The 22,406-nt window shown below is 41.6% G+C and overlaps 1 protein-coding gene across 2 annotated transcripts in view; it reads left to right on the forward strand.

The window, feature by feature from the left end:
* The window catches only part of SLC23A2 (solute carrier family 23 member 2), a 1,130,684-nt gene that overhangs the window by 63,285 nt on the left and 1,044,993 nt on the right, over positions 1 to 22,406 (forward strand). Inside the window, exon 1 of one of the 2 annotated variants that reach the window (XM_044083098.1) lies at positions 21,636 to 21,711. The exons of the other annotated variant lie outside the window; for it this stretch is intronic. The gene's annotated coding sequence lies outside the window, so the exon portion shown is untranslated. Of the gene's footprint in view, positions 1 to 21,635; positions 21,712 to 22,406 lie in introns of those variants that run through there. 2 annotated transcript variants of the gene reach the window in all.

A 22,406-nucleotide genomic window follows, 5' to 3' on the forward strand; every position in this document is an offset into this window, starting at 1 on the left:
TCAATAGCAGCCCTCCCCCATTACTTAGTGGTTGTAATGCAAAATAACAAGATGAAAGAGAAAGGGTGCTTTATTGACATTTACATTCATTTTATAGCAAAAAAAAAAAAAACTTTAAATGAATTATTTACATTCATACTTAAAATGATTTCCAAGTTATCAACACAAAAGAACTTCATGTAATTCTATTTCTTTCATTCTTTTACATCTACACACTACAGCCCACCTTTCTTCCATAACCATCTTCTTATTTCGGCTATTACATCATTCTCCTCTTCCCTTTTCTTGTTATATAACAAGTTCTGACATATATTTTTCCAAATCACTATGTTGTCACAAACAATACTTTATTCCATTTATCAATATTGCATTTCTTTACTTTATCATACTTCCAACACAATATCATATTTATTTTTATACATTTAAATAATTCCTATCTATATTTATTTTTAGACTTCTCCCAAAATGCTTTATTCTTTTTTGCAATCTGTAAAACAATGCGTTCTTTTTCACTACAGTCAACACATTTTCTTTCCTCCGTCACCTTGGCCCCAATTGCAAAAGACTTAATTTCAGTGTAAGTGACCACTTACACTGAGATCAGGCTGAGACCATGTGTTATGGAATCTGATTTCTGTAGCAAGTCTGTTTATAGACAGAATAACTAGAAATGTTTTGATAAAACTACAGATCTGAAGTAGTTACTTCATTTGATCTGCAACCTGTGGGTAGTCGGATCCGACCTCGGATCCGAACTGGCAGCTTTCCAAACTCCAAGATCTGAGCTCCTAGCTCCTCCCCCTTACCCATAATCCCTTACTACCAACCACATTACCACAGATCGTTTTTTGCCGTGGCTAAAGACAGTTGCTTCATAGTGAAGAGCTCCTGGCCTGGTGAGATTGTTCTAATTATAGACTTTTTTTGTTGGTTAAACTTGTGTGTGTGTGTTTTAAATTCAAACCCTTAAAAACCCTTTTAAAAAAAAAAAAAAAAAAAAAAAAAAACTAATCTTCCCTTAGTTTAACTTTATCTCTCCCCCTCCCCCCCCCCTAGCGTTTGGGTGTGTGTGTGAGAGAGGACTTTATTGCTGAAAGTTCTAAGGCTATATTTTCAAAATGTACTGAGTGTGGCCACAAGCTTTCCCCAGCTGATGGCCACACTCAGTGCATTTTGTACCTGGGGGCAGCCCATCTATCGGAGGCCTGCCAGATATGTGCGGCCTTCAACCCCCGGGCACTCAGGGACAGGAGAACAAGCTGATCCTGGTGGGAAAACTCCCCCAGGAATCGGCTTCTTCCTCCTCTCCCAGCTGGGTTCAAGCTACTCCTGTAGCTTCGACGCCGGTTACTCCCTTAGCTGTACCCGGGACTCAACCTCCCTTATCAGGTACCAGCTCTGTGGAGTCTAGTGCTTCTTCCCACAGGGAGAAGAAGCACAAAGACAGAGAGGGTCACAGATCAAAAAGGCGGGCCGAGTCTCATCCCTTGGCTCCGCCTGAGAAAATTCTGAAGTCCCCAGTGAGGGTCACTGGATCCCCGTCCTCTCGGCTCCGCTCACCTTCTTTTTTTCCGGAGCCGGAGGAGGAGGATAGGTCTCCCTCGAGGTCTTCGAGGCGGCCCTCCCGGCCTGCCTCGACTGCCTCTTCGCGGTCTACACGAAGCATCTCCGAAGCAGACATGGATCGGATGATGCGAAGATTTCTGCAGACCCAGATGCAGATGGGGATGCTCTTGCCTCCCCCCCTTTGGGAGGGAGTGCAGCCCCCATTTTTACCCCGATCGCTCCTTCTCCGACCCGTTTTCGGGTCTCGGAGTTGTCAGATCCAGGCCCTTTCGGACCCGGGGATACGTCGGCGCCAATAGCGATTGTGTCTTCGACGCCGACTATACCTTCGAGCTTGTCGGATCCGAGCTCTCGGGGCCGAGGGTTGAGCATCGGATCCGAGGGGGTGGTTGTGTCTTCGGCACTGATTGGGTCGGAACACACCACTACCTCGGGTCCGACTGCTTCGGCTCCGACCCCGATCCCATCCTCGGAGCCAGGGAGGTTACTTTCTCAGGCTGTGGACAGTGAATCTCCCTCAGCTTTTGAGGTAGTGGAGAGGGTACTGTCGAGGTCATCCAGGTCCCCGACCGGGCCTTCGGATCCACCTGTGCCCCCACTGTATCAGGGTCTGTCTTTGATCATCTGTCCATCTAGACAGCCTTCCCAAGCCCTCCAGTTGGTTCCTATGGAGGAACACCACCCTGCGGACGAGCCCTCTTTGGACAGTCCCGCCGAAGAGGCGCCTCGGAAGCATCAGTGCAAAAGGAGGCACCTGGACTCCCCCGAGTCCATTACCACGGATACGGATTTGGATGATACGGAGGGCTCCCCAAGGTCACCCCCTGAAGATGTCTCCTTCGGAGACATCATGGAAATGTTGCGTATAAGAGGGGGGTGGTCTGCCCAAAAGCCCTCCCTGGACGAGTCTGTATTTCTGGAGGCCTTTGAGGCAGGCCCATCTACCTCCTGGGTGTCCCCCCCAGCCGACCCCTTGGTGGATCTAATTACCACCAGGGCTTGGAAAGACCCCGACACCGTGGAGCCTATCCCTAGATGCCTGGACAAGGTCCTCAGCCCTCCCTCTGATAGACCTTCTTGGTCCAAAGGCGCGCCGGTTGATGCTATGTTGGTGGCGGCGGCCACTAGGAAAGAACTTGCCCAGGAAAGTTCTTCAGTCCACCCGCCGGACAAGGAGTCCCGGGCGTTGGACCGTATTGGGAAGCGGATGTTTGCTTCAGCAACCTTTGCCATAAGGTAGCTGAACTACATGGCACACACCATTAGGCTACAGCGTGACTTAATTAAAGAATACGCTGCAGCTCCTCCGGAGTCCATGTCGGTCCCAGACAAAAAGGTTTTTGAGATTCAAATGGCCACTCCAAAGTCCATATCAAACACATCTATGCGGCTTCTTTGCCATGCCACGGAAGGAGCCGCTAGAGCTAGCGGAGCTGGAGTGGTCTTACGACGTCACTCCTGGCTCCGCCTTTGCGACTTCACAGAACCCTTTAAGGCGTCCTTCGCGAATGCCCCTTATGACGGTTCGGCCTTATTTGGCTCAACAGTTCGTGGCACACTGATCCAAAGCGAGAAGGATGGGAAGACGCTGTCGGCCGTCGGAGTCCGCTTCTCTAGCCCCCAAAGATCCTTCTCCAGGAATCAGAGGGGGCAAAAGAAGCTGTGGTTCCGTAAATCTCAGCAATCCCGTCCTGCTGCGGACAACTCGTCCTCTAGAGGCAGAGGAGGACAAGGTGGACGCCGGCCCAGAGGCAGAGGGGGGCCAAGTAACTTCGGGTCTAGAGAACCTTTCTCGGACAGACCCGCGCAACAGCCCTGAGGGCTTGCCCGACTGTCCCTCTCTGGAGGCAGTTGGGGGGCGATTATCGGAGCACCTGTCAAACTGGGAGTCCATTACAACAGATCGATGGGTGCTCCGGATTATATCCAGAGGTTACACTATACCGTTCACACCCCCCCCCAAACCCAAAGGTCTCCCCGATGTTCCACCCCATCAGAGGGAGTCCGCAGCTCTGGAAATTTCAGAGTTGCTAAGAAAAAGAGCCATCCAGCCCATCCCCCCAGATCAGTCAGGGTTGGGTTATTACTCCAGGTTCTTCTTGGTGCCAAAGAAAACGGGGGACCTCAGACCCATCCTAGACCTCTCGTCCCTGAACCTGTTCATACCCAAGGAAAAGTTCCGGATGGTCACCCTCCAATCTATTCTCCCCCTTCTGCGGGAGAACGACTGGATGTGCTCGTTAGACCTCAAAGATGCATACTACCATATACTAATGGACAGATGATCCAGGAGGTTCCTCCGCTTCCGGCTAGGAGCCAGTCATTATCAGTTCAGGGTTCTTCCATTTGGCCTAACATCAGCCCCCAGAGTGTTTACCAAAGTCATGGCAGTGGTTGCAGCCCACCTGAGAATCCAGGGCATTCAGGTGTTCCCTTACCTAGACGACTGGCTCCTCATCGCCCCCAACAGGCATCTACTGGGTGTGGCGAGAGATTACACCCTCTCTCTGGCCCGTCGTTTGGGCATTTCAGTGAATCTAAAGAAATCCTGCTGTGCCCCACTCAAGCCCTAGAATTCATAGGGGCCAGGTTGGATACTCGGATCTCCAAAGTGGTTCTTACATCGGTCAGGCTGAACAATTTGTCTCTCCAAGTCTTAGACATTCTTCGGAGCCCCGCTCCTCCAGTAGAATTAGTCCTGAGGGCGCTAGGGTCTATGTCAGCAGCGATCGGCCTTTCTCTTCATACCCGTCTGCAAATGCGAGTGTTGCAGTGGACTCTCCAGATCCAATGGTCGCTATCGGTCCATCCCTTAGACATGCCGATTCTCCTGAGCAGGGCATGCAGGGACTCCCTTCTTTGGTGGTTACAGGCACAGGAGCTCAAAGAAGGGAGACCCTTTGTGATTCCCCCAGTCAAAGCCACGTTGACCACGGACGCTTCTTGCCTTGGGTGGGGCGGGCATTACGCGGGCAACTCTGTCCAAGGCACATGGACTCCTCTAGAGACTGCATTGCATATCAGCATCCTAGAGATGAGGGCAGTGCTTTTGGCGTTGCAAGCTCTTCATCACCTTCTTCCTCTAGGGACTATTGCAATCCAGACGGACAACATGTCCGTTGTCTGGTATATAAACAAACAGGGAGGGACCAGATCTTACCCCCTGTGTCGAGAAGCCATGAGAGTGTGGGAATGGGCGATTTCCACCAACCGCTTTCTGGTAGCAATGCACATTCCGGGACGGTCCAACATATTACCAGACAAGTTGAGTTGGGTATTCCTCAGCCCTTACGAGTGGTCTCTGAATCCATCTGTCATGAAGCAGATATTCCTCAAGTGGGGTCAACCTCGCTGCGACCTTTTCGCTTCTCCCCTAAACACAAAATGCAGCGATTACTTCGCGATAGTTCCCCCCAGAGGGGAATCCCCAGGTACGCTCTGGTTCATGCTTGGCCGCCCGGTCTCCTTTATGCGTACCCTCCTCTTCCTCTGATGATGAAATTCATCCAGAAAGCCTGTCGGTTGGGGAGCAGAGTGATTCTCATAGCCCCATTCTGGCCTCGACAAATCTGGTTCCCCTTTCTGCAGTCTCACAGTGTGGCTCCCCCATGGATTCTGGACCCCAGACCAGACCTAATCTCGCATCCGACGAGATGCCACACTCCGAACCTGGTCAACCTCAGGCTCACGGCTTGGTTGCTCCAGTTCCATTAATGGCTAGGACTCCCGGTATCTCGTCCCCTGTTAAGGCCATTCTGGTGGCAGCTCATAAGCCATCCACCAGAAAGCTCTACAACAGTAAATGGAAATGCTTTTCCATCTGGGCAAAGGATAAGGAATTGGATCCCTTTATGGTTCCTATTCCCACTATCCTGGACTTCCTGTCCCTTCTTTTTAGACAAGGAGCTAGTGCGTCCACGGTTAAGGTCCAGCTAGCAGCCATCTCTCATTATCACGTAGGGGATGGCGTAGATTCTTTGGCATCAGCAAAAATATGCAAGACCTTCTTAAAAGGCGTGTTTCTCTTAAAGCCCCCTATTAAGCCGGCAGTTCCTCCGTGGGATCTTACCTTGGTCTTACTAGCATTAACAAGACCATCTTTCGAGCCGGCGGCCTCAGTGCCATTGAAATTCTTATCTTGGAAAACAGCTTTTTTGGTCGTTATTACTTCAGCCAAACGAGTCTCAGAGTTGCAAGCTCTGTGCATTAAGCATCCATATCTTATTTTTCACAAAGATAGAGTGGCCCTCAGGACTAATCCTTCCTTTCTGCCTAAGATAGCCACAGAGGCTAACATTAATCAGTCAATTAATCTTCCTGTTTTCTTCCCGAATTTCCAAAACAAGGGCGAATACACATTGCACAAATTGGATGTACACAGACAACTACGTTTTTACTTGCATAGGACTAAAGATTTTCGCAAGTCAGACCAGTTGTTTGTTTCTTATGCTAAGTCAGCCATGGGCAAACCAATTTCTAAGGTGACAGTGGCAAATTGGATCTCTCAGTGTATTAGACAGGGATACACTTCATCTGGGAAGCCAGCTCCGGTTGGCGTGCGTGCGCATTCTACTAGATCTGTGGCTACCTCGACGGCTTTTTGGTCTAGAGTTCCGGTAGACGATATTTGTTCAGCAGCTACCTGGTCCTCTTCCCATACGTTCATTTCTCATTACAAACTGGACATGATCTCCAGAAGTAGGGCTTCCTTTGGCTCCACGGTGCTTCGGAATATCCTTCCGTAGGGACCACCCAGGGTCTTTAGGTAAGCTGGGGACTCTGTCCCACAGGTTGCAGATCAAATGAAGTAACTACTTCAGATAAAGAAGTTATGTACTCACCATAATGTTCCATCTGAGTAGATACTTCATTTGTCTGCAACCGACCCCCCCTGCCATTCCCCGAACCTCGGTAAGGTATTGTTCCTTTGGAGATTTTTCTCCGTCTTTAGCCTATAGGGCAAAATAACCGATCTGAGGTAATGTGGTTGGTAGTAAGGGATTATGGGTAGGGGGGAGGAGCTAGGAGCTTGGAAAGCTGCCGGTTCGGATCCGAGGTCGGATTCGACTACCCACAGGTTGCAGACAAATGAAGTATCTACTCAGATGGAACGTTATGGTGAGTACATAACTTCTTTTTACCAATGGTGGAAGAAAAAGGCAAAGAATTTCAAAAATGTACTGTAACTGACTTAAAAATACAGTTATTAAGAGACATTGCAGTGAAAGGATGGCTTAAGCAGAAGGAAAGAAAGAAAGTCTTATGTTTCTTTTTTTCAAGGAAGAAATAAGATGTGTGTAGGGAATGATGGTCAAAGATGATGAAATTACAGTTCTCAATCAACTTAGAAAATTAAAAGTTTTAGAAGATATAGGAGTCACATTTGGGAATAATAAACTGCAAAGAAAGAGCAAAAGATATAATATTTTGGGCAGGTATGTTGACTCAAATTGAACAAGCAGTTCAGTGCTGTAGCATCTGCAATGCATATGATATAAACACTGCAAAGGATGAGATGCTAGCATACCCCATTCCAAATCTATAGAGGGGAGTTGGCACTGATTTATTCTTGCTCAGAGATCCCATGTGCCTCATATGTATGAATTATTACTCCATGCTTCATGAGACAATTAAACTGACTGATATAATAAGTGCAATTATGATTAGTGCATTAAATTCTATATTGTTGATACAGGGGAGACCTTATATTCTCAGGTCAGATAATGGTTCACAATGTATAAGTCAGAAATGCAAAAGATTTATGCATGAGTGAGATTCAGATCTATAACATCTAGTCCACACTATTCTCAGTCCAGTGAATGAAGGTCAACAACTATCCAAAAAAATTAAGGATCTCAGAAAAAAGAGCTGTAGCAAAATGGACAGCCATCTTGTAATTCTAGAATACAGGAATACTTGACTGGATGAACTTGATTTCTTACCAGATCAACTACTGAAGAGCAGAAGGTTGAGAAACAGTTTGCCAACTTGAATTACATTGTCGATGCCTGAAAACCAACATAACATGAAAAAAAAATACTAGAAAGAAATGGGCAGAGACAAAAATGTTGATAATGACAGGACATGTAGAAGGCTACCAGATGTATAGGCTGGAGACAAAGTAATAATCCAAAAGCCATGGGGGTGTCTTCAAACTGAAGCTGATGTAACTGTAAAGCAGCTAAACTAAGATCTTCTATATAGCCATATACAAGGAACTGCAGATGTGCACACATCAAATATATCAAAGTCTTAAGAAAAAGAGCAATGAAGTGTCACAAAAGGTCTTACTTAATGCCAGGAAAACAGACTGATAACTGTGATGGTCAAGCGGGGCAGAGAGAGACCCCTAAAGTTATGTCACAAATAAAGCTTGTGAACTGTCACAAAAGCAAGACCAGATCTCCACAATAAATAATATTATGAAATTCTCCATATATTGAAAACTGTTGAAGTAACCAGATTTTTGGACTCTTACAGAGTCAAGAATAATGTCATGGGCTTAAAGAGTTCAGTTACTAAAAATGTACTTGCTTTTGTAAAAATGTTTAACATTTTTATATGGCTTGCCAATGATATCTCTTGTATATAGTACATTGTTCAGTGTAAGGTAATGCATGTATATAGTACTAATTTACATTGTTCAGTATAAGTTAATGAATGTATATAGTACTAATTTACACTGTTCAGTATAACTTAATGCATGCTGTAGTTTCCCTTTAAAATTGGGAGATGCTAGATAATGGATCTATTACTTGAAATGTGAATGAGTTAGCAACTTGGAATGCATTCTGCTTACCATGTTATGTGGTTTCATGAGAAGTCTAAGAGAAATCAGTTACAGTATTGACCTCATGGCATTTAGAGCATATTTGCTATCTCTTTGTGTTATTTATTAACCTTACTCACATGCGTTGTTGCCTCACAGCAAGAGGTTCTCCCGTTTGATTCTCAGCTGGAGTGCGGGGAGTGCCTTCTGTGTGGAGTCTGCATGTCCTCCCCGCGGTTGGGTGGGCGTCCGAAAGACATGTGTAAATGGGCGTGCCTTCGTTGAAGGTTGAACGTCGAACTGGCACCTCGACATTAGTGAAAATCTACTGCCAATCATTACCGGACCGGAGTTCCACTGTGGCGACCCCTAACCGGGAAAAGCCGAAAGACAACAACAACTGACATGACAAGACCTTCACCTCCATTTTCCTGTATCACTCCTCATAACCCCACAAAGGCTTCAGCCATCTCAGTGCAAACATTACACTTCTACTATCTTTGTATGTAACCCTTATATCATAACCTGTATATTTATACCCTTCAGTCTTTTATTTATTTTACCCTCCCCAATTAAGAATAATGATTTTTTTCTCTTTCCATGAAAAACAGGATGGTTTTAAGGATTACAGAATGAATTCATAATAGTGTTTCCATCCCATCCTGCAGTAGTATGATAAATAGCAGACATTTTTCTGGTATTTTACCATAGGCTTAACATTTGCGGAATGGCAGCAGTGTTAAAATGAGTAATCAAACCAGGTGAGAAATTGGCAAGATTATTAAACCTGTATCAAAGATTACTCAGCTGGAGCTCTGTGTGGAGTCTGCATGCCCTCCTCGCAGTCAAGTGGCGTTCGAAAGACATGAGTAGAATGGGTTTGCCTTCGCTGAAGGTTGGGCATCGAGCTGGCACCTCGGCACCCATAAAAAATCTACTGCCAATCATTAGCGGACCGGAGTTCCACTGTGGTGACCCCTGACCGGGAAAAGCCGAAAGAAGAACAACAACATCAAAGATTAAAAAAATGGTTTTGGCAGAAGTGCTTGCAGTTGCAGTCTATGACCACATAGTGTCCCTACTGTGCTCCTGGTTACATAGCAGGCATTATTGCTGATCGGTTGAAATAATAGTTACACAACATCCATTATGCAAGTTTGAGGAGCCTTATGAGTTCAGCATTGTAAGATATTTTGGACAGAAACTTAACCTATATAGTTACACAACATCCATTATGCAAGTTTGAGGAGCCTTATGAGCTCAGCATTGTAAGATATTTTGGACAGAAACTTAACCTACACAAAGCTAGACAGTTGTACGCTACATTACAACAGTACCAAGAACAAGCAGGAAGAGAACTCAAACAATCATTTAGGTAAGAAGAATGAAATGCCGTCTGTCCTTCACAAGTCAGAAGTTTAAAAAACAGATTAAAGGAAAGGGATTTTTCTGTCAGTGTGTGGGTACATTTATGATTTGTATAAAATAATCTTTGGCACATTAAAAATCGTAGCAATATTTTTACATCAGATTTCTGTGCAAGCTAAGAGATGGTTGTTTCTTATATCAGCGCTGCGTGTGATATTTAATAAATGAAAAATGCTTATGAAAAAAATTTGTACTAATTACTAAATTTACAGGAGCACAGTGTAACTACAACGTGCTTTATGTGGCATAAGCATCTGATTTAAGGCTGTTTGTTTTCAAAAATTTATTTTTAACCTTCTTAGTCAAGAATTTAATTTACATCTCTAGTAGAAAACAGTATTTGTTGTTAAAAAAAGTAGAGAAAAATACATTCTGTATATTTCTTTTCACTTTTAACATTGTTTATTATGATGCTTTATGGGACGTAGATTTCATGGTAGCCTGGATTCATAACAGGAAAGTAGGAGCAAACAAAGTGAATCAGACTGTTTAATTGGGCAGCTAGGGTAGTAGAACAGAAAGGGTGTCAAAAGTTATCTATTTAGATGTTATCAGGGTAATTGATGCAGTGCCTCATAAATGTTTTTTTGAGCAAATTAAACGGTGTGGATTAGGTCCTAGAGTGGAATTATGAATAAAACAATGGCTACATGAAACAACAAGTGTAGTCTTCTTTCTGAAGTGGGGTACCAGAGATGTAATTAATGGGGCTATTAGTTTTCACTGTGTTTTTAAGGTACACTATACAAATCTGGAAAGGAAAGATTTGTATTTTTGCTGATAATGCAACATCCTACAACAGAAGGTATAAAATGGATTACAACAGAAGGTATAAAATGGATGACAAAAGACTTTCTAAGGCTCGAAGAATTTCCTAAGACATGGCAGTTTAACTTCAGTGCAAAAAGAGTACAAAGTAATGTATCTGACTGAGAGAATGAACAAAGAAGAGAATACACAATGGGGAGCAGTAACAGTTGCAATAAAAATGAAAGGTTCCTGAGGTATTCATATCAGATGACCTAAATGGCTAGCAAGCAGTGTGAGCGCGCAGAAAGGGAAGGCAGCCCAGTCTAGAATACCATGTGGAATCCTAGGCAGCTCATCAGTCTAATAACACATGCAGGACCGAGGCGGATGAGAGGGAGGCAGCAAAAATAGTACCTGTCCTGCATCGAAGATACCAAAGAAGCATAACACATATAATGTATAAGGCAGCAGGCTGGTTGACATGATAGAAAGTTTTATGTACTTCTAGTAGATCAGTAGAGCTTAAAGGGATACTTAATTTCAAAAAAGCAGCAGAAGAGCACGGTTTGTTTGGTTATAAAATAAAAGACAGGCAGCTTAAAGGGAGACATGTAGAAGTATTATTTAATAAAAAAGATAGTGGATGATTAGACAGTCTTTCTGAAGTGGTCGTAGAGTCCAAAACAAGACATCAAAAATGCATGGGACTGGCATAAGAGTATACTTATGTGGACTAGGGACGGCTGAGAGTGAGTTATCTTTTAGATAAGTAAGGCCTGTAGATTAAGCAGTAAAAGTAGGCAGTCACTGTGATCCTTTTTTGCCATTAGAATGTATGAAGCCATTATGCTGGTTAAGGTAGAAAATCTGTAATTAAGAGCACTATAAGAAATGTATTAATGGGTGTCTTTGCTGATTCACAATGTGTGCTCAAGTGATTTTATTCACAAGGAAGAACAGAAAAAAAAAGAGAAGTAAATAAAATCAGTTTGTATAACATAAGAAGAGCAGAACCATCAGAGGGAATCTTCAAGTAATTTAAGTGTAATGACATGTGAGGGTTGTGGCAAATGCATTTTTAAGGCATAAAACTTTGCATACTTTCCACAGCTTTATTTTTACCAATTTTTAAAGTACCTGGTGTGGTTTTCTGTCACACCTCTGATCAGTGTTTTATTTATTTGTTTGTTTGTATATGGCTCCCTTCCTAATTTACATTCACACAGTAGTATTGCACAGCGAAACAGCGGACAAGAACTAGAAACAGCTACTGGCAACAGGTGAGGTCAGACAGAGGAGTGATATGGGAGTAGCAAAGTCACCAAAAAGGGCAGGAGGGAGCAAACAGGATGTCAGCGTCTGGAATGGTGCAACGACTTTATGCACATAGGTGTACCCTTGACCTCATTTGTCACTTCTGAAAAGACATAGCTTGCAAACATCAGGGACATGATTTGTGGTATCCATGTAACATATGCTTAAGAGCAGGAGTTACCTAGTGATGGTTATGTACAAATCTGTTATCTATAAGCCACTACAATGGAAGTATGATGGAGTACTACATTTTTCAGGAAATGTAACTGATCGGTTACACTGAAAAAGTAAATGCTTCTGCTTAATGTACAAACGTAAGATAAGTCTTCTGTCCAGAAAAGCTTATCTGGAAGAAATGCAGTCTTATGTAATTTATTTATTACCTCATTCTTAAAAAAAGGTTATTGCCAGACTTAAACCTTACTCGCCCTCTACAGATAACCTTCCTGCAGAATACCTATAGATTGCTGCTAACCCCATTGCAAATGCATTCTCCATCCTTTTAAACAGGATAGTACAGGAGTCCTTTATTCCTACCATCTGGATACATTTCCATATCATCCCTTTCCACTTAGGTGGCACTTCTACTGAGATATCTAATTTCAGACCCATTGATATTTAATCTCCCTTCTCAAAAATATTGGACAAATAATGAACAACTACTCCAGCATCTCTTAAAGGAACAATTATTAACCAATGATCAACATGATTTTAGACCTGCCCATAGCACAACTGCTCAACTAATTTATACAGATAACACAAGTAAAGCAAGGGATAAAAGTAAACGTGTATCTTCCTCATTCATACACTTAAAAGCTTTCAACACTGTGTCTCATCAAAAAAATCCTACTACAACTGTTCCAGATGAGTGCCTCACAACCATATCTCAAACTACCCAGATTTTTACAGAATTTCCTGATTTTTTCCTTATATATTTGGTCTATTCCTCATAAAAAAATTATGATTTTCTGGGAAATTACTGAGGACTGAAGTCACTAAATAATGACAAACATTTGAGTTTCAGACTTCATATCCTTCTGAAAAATGCATGCTGTTGCAAAACCTACTGTTTTTGCAACTTTTTAAGTTTTTAAGAACAGTTCTTAAAATCTGTCCCTATTTTGGGGCCTTTGTCCTCCCATTACTTTTGGCTTTGTACAGATTTCTTGAGCTAAGGTTTAGAGCTGTGCTCACAAACTACTTTTCATTGGTTTAATAATTACTTGTCAGAATAGTCAAGTTCAGACAGTCAAATGGAATTCTACCCTTTCCATTTATCTACCATCAATACAGGTGTCACACAAGGCTCTGTCCTTGGCCCTCTTCTATATAATATATTTATAAACAATCTTCATGCTTCTATACAACAAGCATCCTTTGTACAATATGCAAATGATTCTACCCTTATCTGCTTCTCAGGCAATCTAGAAATTCTAGAAAAGATTACACAATATGCCTTTAACTCTATTGAAAGCTGGATTTGTAACCACATGCCCCTTCTTAATCCAAAGAAAATCAAACTTCTTTTATTTTTTCCCCATATCACTTATGCATGAGAAGCAGAACTTTAAAAATCTCATCCCTAAACAATGCTACAGTTGAAGTAGCACCCCATACAAAACTGCTGAGGGTTAAATAGAAGACAACCTCAACTATGACCTCCTCATATACAGCAATATAAAAACTAACACAAAAAAAAAAGAATGCTATATAGAGTCAAAAAATCTTTACTGCATCCACTAGTCACTCTTGCCACTACATACCTACTTTCCTCTCTCTTATATGGCTCTCTCATCTTGATTAACCTGTAGTCCACTATAAATGAAAAGTAGAACAGTGCTACTACAAGGTAACAAGATTTGCAGCTAGTACAAGTCACAGAACACATCACTGTTCTGCATTAAAAACTCTAAAACTGGTTCATTGGTTCATAGGAAGGTACTAGGCTGTCGGCCCAAGGGCCTACGTAAGCCTAGCCAACAAGGTTCCCTGGCTTACGCCACCCAAGAAAGTTATTTTCCTGTACTATTGTCAAGCAGAGACACAGACGTGATCCCCGGGGTGTATTTCCTATTTCCCATCCACTCATCAAGATTTTTCTTGAGTGCTAATGAGGAACTTTGCTTGACATAGATGGGTAGCCTGTTCCACAGTATGGGAAGTCTCTGGAACAGGACTCTATCCCTCCAGCATGTCCTGTTTATTGTGGTGACAAGGTTTAGGTCCCTAGAGCGTGTAGCTGGGAGGGATTGGAATTTCTTTAGATGTAGCATGTCCAACAGTTCTGGGTTTGACATAGCTTTATATGTTAGAGAGGTTTATATGTTAGGTTGACTACCAACTAAATTATACCCAGCATTCTCTTAATGCACAAAATTGTATTTATTCCTACTTCTTGCTCAGGCATAAGTACAATTCTCCACTACTACCTCCCAAATCATCACCTTTGATTTTCTTACACAAATCGTCTTGACATCTATAAACCTTACAGAAACTGCAGTCAAAGTTTGTAAGCACACTGTGTAGCAAAAGTCTGGAAAACAATCCCTGCACCAGTCAGAACAATACATAATATTTTTCTTATTTAAGCTGCAACTAAAAAAAAATCCTCTCAGACTCCTGGCTTTGCACATGCTGCTGCTGTTGTGATGGCAAGAAATGTCATAATCTTCTCCTCCAATACCTATATACATCCTGTCTCTCCTTTTCCTTGCTTTTATTTCTTTCTCTTATTTCCCTTATTCTTAATCTTCATTTTACTCTTTATTTTTCCAGTGTTCCACATCTACTGCACTTATTACCTCTAATAAATGCTTATTTCTCACCTCCCCTTCCTCTCCTCATCTTTATCCTGTGTTATAGTGTTCCACTTTGACATCTACTTTATGAGGTAGTAAAAAACTATTGTACTTATAACAAGTTAGCATGTTCCAATGCTACATTATATCAATTTTTATCTTGTTTTAATTATGATGTATATGTATTATTATACATGCCACATGTGCATTAATATTTGTATTAATATATGTATTTACCACATATTGTATTATGATGTCAGTTCCCACCTATGTAGATGTAGTTTCTGTTCTTTTATTTATGGGGCTTTTCTCCCCAGATCTGTCCTGAAAATGGATACAATTATCCAGTTAGGGTTTACCAGTAAACAGAAGTCAAAAAATTGCCATCATCATCATCATCATCAGTCTCCTTTTTCCCATTTTCTACATGGGGGCAGGGAGTTGTGCCACTTGTTGATGTCTCTCCCTATTCCATGCCACTGTCCAACCTCCTTTGACACTCATGCCTGACTGACTGTGTCATAGGTCTTCTCTCACACAATCCATCTACCTCTTTGCTGGACACCCTTGGTTCTTCTTGTCTTCTTCTTATTTGTCCCAAATCTTCTTCACCAGATTGTCTTCTGCTTTCCTGCACATCAGGGTGTAATTCTGAGCAGTAATCCGTTCTCTTTGAACATTTCTGTAATTGGAGTTACTTTGGTTTCTGCTCTCAAGTCCTCATTTTTTCATTTCTTCCACAATGTGCATCCTACCACCTTTCTCAGGCACTTCATCTCCAGCACCGCTAGCTTCCTCAGCTGCTCTGCCTTTACTGACCAGGTTTCTGTACAGTACAGTAGTACTGGTCACACCACTGTTTTCTAAACCTTACATTTCAGCTTCTTTGATATTCTTCTGTCATATACCACCCTGGCACTCTATGCCAGTTTGCTGCAGCCCCTCTGTTTCTAGCTTTGACATTCAGACTTCCCCTTCTCTCCAACCACCCCTTCCAGATACTTGAAGCTGTTAACCTGCTTTACTATTTTCCCTTCTATCTCAATTTACAGCTTGTTCTAATTTCCCCCATTTCCTGCCTTTACTACTGTCATATCTGTGCTCAATTTTATCCCATGTGCCTTCAGTTTTGCATTCCATTCCCCTAACCTTTGCTGAAGCTCTTGCTGAGAGTCTGCTTGTAATGCCACATTGTAGCAACTTTGTAGATCTGTCCCCTCCGACCTATTTGCTAATGTAGTCCATCACCAGTATGAACAGCAGTGGGCTCAGGACTGCACCCTGATGCACACCATCTCCTAATGGAAACCCCTCTGAGACCAAACACTGTTTGTATGTGAGTCACTGGGTCTTTGTACACAGTTTACACTAATTCTACTAATATTTCAGGGACTTTGAACCACTGTAGGACTGCTCAAATCTGTTTTCTTGTGACTTTGTTATATGCTTTCTCCAAGTCTAGGAATGCCTAGTTGGACGCTTTCCTCATTTCTAGTTTCTTCTCAAGTGTCTGTCTTACGCAAACAGTGGGTCAGTTGTACTGCATCCTGATCTGAATCCAAACTGTTCCTCTCCCATCTTACTTTCTGCTGATCTGGGTATTCGTTTATCAATCACCCTTTCCAGAACTTTCATGCAATGAGTTAGGAGTTTGATACCTCTGAACTGCCCACAGTTGTGAATGCCCCCTTTCCTCCTGAACACTGGCACTAGTATGCCTATTCTCCTATCATCTGGGTTATGTCTTTCTCTCCACACTGCTAAGAGTACTATCAGGTGCCATTTCTTCCATATCTCACCCAACATCTTGATCATATGTGTTGTGACCTCATCTCTGTCTGCTGCTTTCCCTGACTTCATTTTCCTTATTGCTGTTCTTACTTATTTTAGGGTGGGCTCCTCCTCTTCTGTCATTGTAGGCTGTGTCTGGGGCAGTGCAGCTTCTGTGGAGTTTTCTTCATTCAAGAGCTTCTGGAAGTACTCCTTCCAGCTGCCTTTGATGTCTTGTGGACTGGTGAGCAGGTTGTTGTTGCTGACATACCTTATGAAGGGTGTCTATCTTCATTATCTTTCTGTCTTTGTCTTGCAGCCTGATAGAGTTTCTTTGTGTCATCTACTGAGTCATTTTCTAGAAGCTGGTAGAGTGCCTCTGATGCCCTGTTCCTTGTTCGCCAACCAGTATTACTTCCTAGCCCAGTCCATCTTTTCAATCTCCCATTTTTTGGGGGCCTTCTTCTTTCTTTTGAGGGCTTCCTGGACCTCCGCATTCCACCACTAACTTTCCTTATGTATGTTATTTCCATACCAGGCTCAGCTGCATATCTGTTCTGTTACCCTTGTATATAGTCTTTTTAAGGGGCTGATGTTTTTCTTTAACCCCCACTATTTCCTTCTCTTTTTGAGGTGCTAGAGCCATGAGGCAGTCACCAAAGCTGTGGATGAAGGTAAGGTGGTTCACACAGCCTATCCTGACCTCGCCAAGGCTTTCGACACCATCCCCCATTCTGGAATTATAGCTAAACTCACTAAACTAGGTATAAATCCCTATGTCACAAGATGGGTTGCCAACTGGCTCACTGACAGAACCCACACTGTAAAAGTTGCAGACTCCAAATCTGACCTCAAGCAATGACAAGTGGAGTACCACAGGGTTCCATCCTGGGACCTCTCCTGTTTGGTATCTACTTCTCTGAAGTACAGGCTAACACAGAAGGCCTCTGGCTAATGAAGTTCACAGATGACTGCAAACTAGGAGTCATAGTCAAGTCCCCAAATGATGTGGACATCCTACAGAAGGGCCTCACTGAGACAGATGCCTGGTGTCAGAGCCATGGCCTCAAGCTCAATGCCAAAAAGTGCAGTATCATCCCCTTTGGTAAAAACTCTGTACCCATGAACTACCACATAGGCAGCAATCTACTTAACACCGAATGCGTGATAAGAGACCTTGGGACCCAGGTGGACAGTAGTCTCTCCTTTGATAGTCACATCGTCACAGTAGTCAGAAAGTCCTTCTATGTGGCACACCTCATCATAAAAGGGTTCTCATCCAGGAAAAAAGAGGTCATTGTTCTCCTCTACTCGTCACTCATTAGACCCATTATAGAGTACAATGCCCCTTTTGGAATGTACCTCACAAGACATCTGCAGCAGCTGGAAAGGCCACAGAAGTACCTCACAAAGAGGATTACTGGCCTCAAACAAATGCCCTACACTGACCACCTCAAAAAACTCCAGCTTTACTCCGTAGCATATCGCCTACTCCGAGGTGATCTCTGTCTAACATATAAAGCTATGTCAAACCCAGAGCTGTTGGACATGGTACACCTAAAGAAATCCCAATTCCTCCGAGCTACACGCTCTTGGGACCTAAACTTTGTCACCACAATAAACAGGACATGCAGGAGTGATAGATTCCTGTCCCAGAGACTTCCTATACCCTGGAACAAAATATCCATCTATGTCAAGCAAAGTTCTTCATTAGCACTCTTCAAGAAAAATCTTGATGAGTGGATGGGAAATAGGAAATACACCCTGGGGATCACTTCTGTGTCTCTGCTGGACAGTGGCACAGGAAAATAATTTTCTTGGGTGTTGTAGGCTATGGAATCTTGCTGGCTAGGCTTACGTAGGCCCTTGGGTCGATAGCCTAGTACCTACCTATGAACCTATGAGGAATTCCTTGAACTGTTGTGCTTTCTCTGCAGTCAACTTCCAGGTCTTCAGTCCGGTCTCTGTTGACCTTAGCGTCTTCAGCCTTGCAGCTGGTTTTGTCAACCAGTGGTTTATGCGCTGGCCTGACTGTTTCACTTGGGATGACTTTGCAATCGCTGATTCTACACCAGTGCCCTTTCTTTACTAGGTGGAAGTCTACTTGAGTTGTAATCTGGTTCACTTTCTTTCATTAAATTCAGTAATTCCCATGTTGGTAATCCACATCCTTCTTCCTCTGTTACAATCATTTCCTCCTTTCCAGTGGTTTCAGTCACCTCTCAGTTTGCTGTTTCATAAACACACACTGCTCCATCTCTCATGGCAACCTCCATCTTGGATTTCTCACAACCAAGTCAGCAGCAGCCTTCCCTCACTGCTTAGTGGTTGTGATGCAAAACAACAAGATGAAAGAAAGAGGGTGCTTTATTAGCATTTACATTCATTTTATAGCATAAAACAACTTTAAATGAATTTTTTACATTCATACTTAGTTATTTCCAAATTATCAACATAAAGAACATTATGTAACAATTCTGTTTCTTTCATTCATTTACATTTACCCACTGCAGCCCACCTTTCTTCCATAACCATCTTCTTATTTCAGCTATTACATCATCCTGTTCCTTTTTCTTGTTATACAACAAATTCTCAAATCTTTTTTCCACATCACCATGTTGTCACAAACAATACTTCATCGCATTTATCAATATCACATTTCTTTGCTTTAGCAAACTTCCCATATGATATATCAAGTTCATATTTATAAATTTAAATTGTATCTGTTACATTTTTTAAACTTCTCCCAAAATTCTGTATTCTTTTTGCAATCTAAATAAAACAATGATTTGTTGTTTCTTTTTCATTGCAGTCAACATATTTTCTTTTCTCCATCACCTTGACAAAAGACCCAGAAGACTTGCTCTCAGTGTAAGTAACCACCTGCACTGAGATCAGACTAAGACTAGGTGTTGTAGAATCTGGTCTCTGTAGCAATCCTGTTTTATAAAGAAAAATTAAGAGATTTTTGCTTAAAATGTCAGTTACCAATAGTGGAAGTAAAAGGGAAAGAATTTCAAAAAATGTACTGTAACTGACTTAGAAATACAGTTAAGAGATATTGCAGTGAAAGGATGGCTTAAGCAGAAGGAAAGAAAGAAAGTCTTATCTTTTTTCGAGGAAGAAATAAGATGTGTGTAGGGAATGATGGCTAAAGATGATGGAATTACAGTTCTCAATCAACTGAGACAATAAAAGTTTAAGGGGATATAGGAGTCACATTTGGAAATAATAAAGTGCAAAGAAAGAGCGAGAGATATAGTATTTTGTGCAGGTTTGTCAACTCAAATTGAACAAGTAATACAGAGTGGTAGCATCTGCAATGCATATGATACTAACACTCCAAAGGGTAAGATGCCAACATATCCCATTCCAATATCTTCTGTAGAGAGGAGTTGCTACAGATTTATTCTAGTTCAGAGATGCCACGTGAGTCATATGTATAAATTATTATTCCAAGCTCCATGAAATAATTAAACTGACAGACCTTATAAGATACAACAAGTGTGATTAGTGCATTTAATTCTATATTGTCACTACAGGGGATACCTGATGCTCTCAGGTCTGATAATGGTTCACAATGTATATGTCAGAAATTCAAAATATTTGTGCATGAGTGAGATTCAGACCTATAAGATCTAGTCCCCACTATTCTCAGTCCAGTAGATGAGTGTCAACTATCCAAAGAAATTAAGGCGCTCAGAAAAAAGAGCTGTAGCAAAACGGACCGCCATCTTGCAGTTATAGAATATAGGAATACTTGACTGGATGAACTTGATCTCTTACCAGCTTAACTACTGAAGACCAGAAGGTTGAGAAACAGTTTGTCAACTTGAATTACATTGTTGATGCTTGAAAACCAACATAATATGAAAGAAATGCTGGAAAGAAATGGGCAGAGAGAAATGGCAGGAACTATAGGAGGCTACCAGATTTATAGTCTGGAGACAAAGTAAGAATCCAAAAACCATGGGGTGTCTTCAAACTGAAGCTGATGTAACTGTAGATCAGCTAAACTACGATCTTCTATAGCCACATGAAAGGAACTGCAGATGTGCACAAGTCGAATACATCAAAGTCTGAAGAAAAAGAGCAGTGAAGTGTCACAAATGGTCCTACTACATGGAAATACAGACTGATAACTGTGATGGTCAAGAGGGGCAGAGAGAGATCCCTAAAGTTTTGTTACAAATAAAGCTTGTGAACTGTCACAAAAGCAAGACCAGATCTCCAAGAAAAATAGTCTTATGAAATTCACCAGACATCGAAGACTGTTGAAGTAACCAGATGCATGGACTCTTCTAGAGTCAAGAATGATGTCATAGGCTAAAAAATTCAGTTACTAAAATGTGTTTGCTTTTGTAAAAATGTTTAGCATTTTTATAAGGATACCAAATTATATCCCTTTTATATAGTACTAATTTACATCGGTCAATATAACTTGATGTATGCTATATTTTCCCTTTAAAATTGGGAGATGTTAAATAATGGTTACCTTGAAATGAGAATGAGCTAGCAACACTGAATGCATCCTTACTATGTCATGTGATTTCTTGAGAAGAAGTTTCAGAGAAATGAGTTATAGTATTGGCCACATGGAGTTTAGACCATACTTGTTGTCTCTTTGTGTTATTTATTAAGCATTCTGACATGGCAAGACCTTCCCCTCCATTTTCCTGTATCACTCCTCATAACCCCACAAAGGCTTCAGCCATATCAGTGCAAACATTACACTTTTGTTAACTCTGTGTGTAACCTTTCTATCATAACCTCTATACTTCTACAATTTAGCCTTTTATTTACCTTCCCCCCTCCGATTAAGAATTATGATTTATTTCTCTTTCCATGAAACACAGGATGATTTAAAGAATTACAGAATGAATCGTTGTTAATAGTTTTTCCATCCCATCCTGCAGTGGTATGATAAATAGCCAACATTTGTCTGGTATTTTGTAATGGGCTTAACATTTCATGAATGGTAGCAGTGCTAAAATAGTCATCAAACCATGCGAGAAATTGGCAAGATCTTAATGTGTGTCAAATATATTAAAAAAATGGTTTGGGCAGAAGTGCTTGTAGTTACAGACTATGACCACATAGTGTCCCTACTGTGCTACTTGTTACATAACAGGCAGTATTGCTGATTGGTTGAAATCTAGTTACACAACATCCATTATGCAAGTTTGAGGAGCCTCGTGAGTTCGGCATTGCAGGATACCTTGGAAAGAAACTTAACATACACAGGCTAGACAGTTGTACGCTACATTAATACACTGACTGCGAGCAGGTAGGAAGAGAATTCAAGCTATCATGTAGGTAAGAGGAATTAAATGTCTTCTTTCTTTCACAAATCAGAAGCTTAAAAACAGATTAATGGAGAAAAAGGATTTCTCTGTGTGTGGGTAGATTTATGATTCATGCAAAATAATCTTTAGCACATTTTTCTACAATCCAAGCGACGGTTGTTTTTTATATCAGTGTTACATGTGATATTCAAGAAAAGCTGGCATAAGTTAAAATGAAAAATGCTTAAAAAAACTTGTTCTAATAATTACTAAATTTACAGGAATAGTGTAAATACATGTGGCATAAGTTTTGGATTTAAGGTTGTATATGTTTTTAAAAATGTATTTTTAAGCTTCTTCTTCAAGAATTCAATGTAAATCTCTAGTAGAAAACAATATTTGTTGTATAAGTAGAGGAAATGCATTCTTGCATATTTCATTTCACATTTAACATTTTTATTAGGATATTTTATGGTGCACATAATTCGTGGTAGGCTGGATTCATAACAGAAAAGTAGGAACAAAGTGAATCAGACTCTTTGATTAGGCAGCTAGGGTAGTAGAACAGAAATGGCTGTCTAATGTTACTTATTTAGATTTTAGGGGGGTATTTGATACAGTACCTCATATATGTTTTTTGAACAAATTAGACAGTGTGGATTAGGTCCTTGAGTGTAAGTATGAATACACTGGCTAGAAGAAAGAGAACAGAAAGTTATGACAAGT

Source organism: Protopterus annectens, chromosome 9.part0 (assembly GCF_019279795.1).
Source record: "Protopterus annectens isolate FY-2018-M chromosome 9.part0, PAN1.0, whole genome shotgun sequence".
NCBI classification, from domain to species: Eukaryota; Metazoa; Chordata; order Ceratodontiformes; family Protopteridae; genus Protopterus; species Protopterus annectens.